General features: G+C 38.3%; 1 pseudogene; it reads right to left on the bottom strand.

The window, feature by feature from the left end:
- LOC119588948 overlaps positions 1-4,342 on the bottom strand; it is a 7,311-nt pseudogene that overhangs the window by 1,898 nt on the left and 1,071 nt on the right.

Genomic DNA, 4,342 nt, shown 5'->3' with positions numbered 1-4,342 from the left:
TAAATTAATTTTAAAGCCTTTTTGGATTTTTTTTTTTTTTTAAAAAAAATTAAAAAAATTATACCCTTCCCCCTGGGAAAAAAATAATTTTCCCCCGAAAAAAAAATTTTTCCCCCAAAAGCCAGGGGGAAAAGTGGCCCGGAATGCCCACCCGAATGGGGAATGGGTTAACTTTGGGGATCGATGGCACCTACTAAAAAGCTTTTAGGTTCCCAAAGGTTGGGAAATTTTTTTTTTTATATTTTATATTCCACCACTCCTTTAGGTGAAAATGGGTGAGCCCGAAGAACTTTCAAAATGGGCCTCTCTTTGGGCATTTTGGGGGCTTTAGGCCAGAGATGACCATTTCAGGGATGGATGGTATCCGCCTGCAGCAGAGAGGCCCGGTCATGCTTTTTAAGCCTAGGCCCTGAAGCCCAGTGATTTCCCCCGATTTACCAAACACAAGCTCTTTTTTAAAAGTAGCAAATCTGGTATTATTAGGGGTCTGAACTCTCTATATAATTCCAACCATACAACAGGTGTTGGGATTTCAATTTAGCTTTACAAGGCCCTTCTAAAGTTTGAAAAATTGAAGGTTTTCCCTTCCCCTTTAAGTGCCTATATCCCAACAAGACCGCTCCCTCTGACAAGCCATTTGTAGAGGAGGTGCATCTATCCCCTTGTCTGGTCTTTGTGATCTATTTGGGGAGTGTTTTAAGGGAACTTTCCCCCTGTTAGGTGGGGCCCGTAGGTGAAGGGGGGATCTTTAAAAGGGGCCAAAAGGGTCCCCAGGGGTGAAGGACTGTGGGAACTTGTGGTTCGTGCTTGACTGAGGGGGCTCTGGAGGAATTAGTGCCCCAACTGAAAACTTAAAATACAAGGGGCTGTGTAATCAAAAAAGGGTATTTAGGGGAGCCTGCCCGTCCAAACACAGGTTTATGAGGTTCCCTTCCAAAAAATGAGTCACAAGAAGCTTTTTGCCCGGTAAAAAGGCCCCCGCCCGACCCAAACCCGGGGCGTAGCCCCCCACCAAGGGTTTTGCAAATTTTGGGGCGTGGCTGCAAGAAAACCGATGGCATAAAGGGGATGTCCCTTTTGCCCCTGTATCCAAAAACTTTATCATAGGGCATTGCCCCAATATCATGCCATCCACCCCAACAGGGTTAATAAGTATATATATTTACCTAAATCCCCAGGAGTTCCAAGAAAAAAAATTCCCAAACCCAAAAAAAAATTTTGATTGCAAAAACAGTTCAACATTACTGACAAAATAAAACAAAAAAATCATAAAACCTACCACGGGGCAAAAAAACTTTACAAAAGGGGTAGCCCTGCTCAATGGCGTTCCGAAGTTTCGGTGGTGAGTACAACAACTGGGGGCGGGCCCCTCTGCATCTTGTCCTTTCCTTTTTGTTTTCCCGCTCACTCCTGCATCTTTGCCACAAAAGGGTTGAGGTCTCCCTTTGGGTTTCGGGGCCCCCCGGGAAAATTTCCCATCTGCCCCTTCCCATGGACCATTTGTTTTTTTCAGAAAATGGTAATTTAAAAAATGAAGGAAATTTTTCATAGGTTCTTTGCCGCAGCCAAAATATACATTGCCCCGAAAATTTTTTTACTAAATTAAAGGAAAACAATTATTCTTTTCGGGCACACATCCAAAAAGTAGCAGACTGTTGTCAACCCTTTAAAGACTTGGCAAAAACCCCTTCCCCACAAAATGAAGGATATGTGCATTTTACGCCATATCCAAAACATTTAATTGGAAAAGATCCAAAAACCCAAAATAATGTTTTATTTTGGGGGGACTACATAATACTAAATTATTATTTTTTTATAAAAAGGGAAAAAAATGCCATTTAAAAAAAAAAATATGGCCCAAAAAGCAATTTTTTTTTAACCCCCCGCCCATTTAATTATTTCATTAGTTTTTTCATCTACAATAAATTTCAAATTTTAAAATTTTAAAAAAAAACAAAAGAAGAATGTTCAATGTTAAAACTCTTGACAGTTCTAAATTCTGCCATTAATAAGCATGAAAAAAATAATGACAACAATCAACAGAAAATATATTACGTCTCTCTTCCATTACCTTCTTCCCGTCCTCAATCCAGAGCAGAGTTGGGTAGCCTTTGACCTCGTACTCTGTGCAAATCTCTCGGTACTTTGTGCAGTCCAGCTTTCCGATCGTCACAGACTTATCGTGCTCAAAGGTCTTGGCCAAACTATCCCAGGTTGGGGCAAGTCTCTGCAGGGATGTAAAAGCAGTGTCAAGAAAGTTAATATGGAATATGTAGATTTCTTTACGTATGTATGTCAGTAAAATGGAAATTGAGCTATATCATATCCATCGTCCTCAAGTAAGTACACAAAAATCAATTAAACTAGGTCTGTATTACAGATATAAAACTAAAAAATTAATAACAATAAATAAAAGAAATGATAATTACAATATTGTTGATTACATCATTCTTATAATCAATAACAGAAAAATCCTGAATCAATATCAGAGCAAAGACCCCAACCTGGCAGTGGCCACACCATGGAGCGTAAAACTTGATGAAATGGTTTCCAGTAGCCACCACGGTCTTGAAAGTTGCGTCTGTGAACTCCACAAGCCCTGCGAGGGCATCTGGGACTGTAGCTTGCCCGTCATCCTGGTCAGCAGTGAAGAGACAAGAATTGTACGTCATGAAAAAGATTATCATCTAAAAAGTCATAGTTGTTAAAATAACCACTATTGTTGATCCTTCACCTGCAGACTTATTACGTAATATTCTCAAAAGAATCGTTTCTCACCTCTACTTCTGTTCCCAGCTGTTCCGCAATGAACCTCTCTAAAGAAGCCAGGTCACGAGGCCCACGATACTTGACGCCGCCTTCCACACCCTTCGCAAAAAGCTTCAGTCTGTATTGGGAACCGCTAACTATTTAAAAAGGCACTATGTAATATCCAGTATGCATTTAGAAGACACCCACAGTGGCTTTCAAAATAGATCTTTTTCCTTGTAATTGTCCTGGCTGTGTCAAATCCAAATCCACTTGGAGCTTTCATGATGCAGGGTTTACAGTCTGAAATTTAACATGACAGTGGTGCAGCTTCAAATAAGAGCCACAGCCCCATGTTTTACATGCTGGTTAAGGTATGCAAACCTCTCTATTCTGCAGTCTTGTTGTCATATGACATGGAACTGACAAGTGCAAGACCACTGGTGAACATGTGGGCATCTTCAATAATTAAATTTATAAAAAATAAAAATGTATTTTTACACTGAACAAATCCTTACGTAGGGTATCCTGTCACATCTTGGGAAGAGCAAAGTGCAGTGTGTTGTGTGCAGTCAACTTTGCCAATGACAACCTCTGATGACTCCTGGCTATTATATTTCTTTCCCAAGTCATCCCAAGTTGGACTTAACCTTTTGCAATGGCCACACCTGAAAGAGAAGAATGAAAAATGCTTTGTTAAAAGGCTATGTTTAAAAATTATATATAAACATTTGTATATACATATAAAAGTAAAAGTGAAAAGTAAAAGGGTTACATATGAGAAAAATAATGCTTTGATAACTTTTATAATTTCCCACATGGACTACCCACACAAGGAAAGTAGGTACAAAAAAAGGCATAAAAGACCTATATTTCACATAAGATGCATCTTCATATAAACCATTCATGGAAAACCAATACCAAGTGAAAATATTAATAGCATGAATTCCTAAGTTTAAGCTAGGTATGAATGAGAAATTATCATCACAATGAATTTAATTTTTTTTACATTTATATGGACCTTAGGGATATCAAACATTTATAACCTTCAATAAACTACCATAAAAAATTTAATCTTTATTCTTTATCTTGTTGGAACTGGAGGTTTATGGCTCTCAGTATACAGCACAACTTGCTCACAATACAGGAGCCTGATAAGTCAATTAAATGAATATGAAAAGAAAGCAGCAGGGAGGCATTGGAAAATAAAGAGAGGGCTGAGGAGACAGACTATATTCAGGACAAACACAGATGACACACAAATTGAAATAAATAAAGGAGCTTTGGTAAAAATGAACGCAAAATTACATGACCGGAATATTTCACGAGAAAAACAACAATGAATACAAGAGCAACTACTCAACACCAGACCAGTATCATGAACTAGCAAAATAATGAAATATAATAAATATTCAATAAAACAATTTTCAGAAACAACTACAAAGCCTGAAAATAAGAACACTGAGAATCTTCCGTAATGGGGAGAAAAAAAATCAGTGAAAATAAAAATGGGTCATTTTTCACAATACCTTTGCACTATAGACTACATTGATTTTGGTTCTGATGGATTCCACACACCCTCTAGTACACATAC

The sequence above is a fragment of the Penaeus monodon genome, chromosome 24 (assembly GCF_015228065.2).
Source record: "Penaeus monodon isolate SGIC_2016 chromosome 24, NSTDA_Pmon_1, whole genome shotgun sequence".
Lineage (NCBI taxonomy): Eukaryota > Metazoa > Arthropoda > Malacostraca > Decapoda > Penaeidae > Penaeus > Penaeus monodon.
The sequence above is the reverse complement of the archived record's forward strand: the minus strand, read 5'-3'. Positions and strand labels throughout refer to the sequence as shown.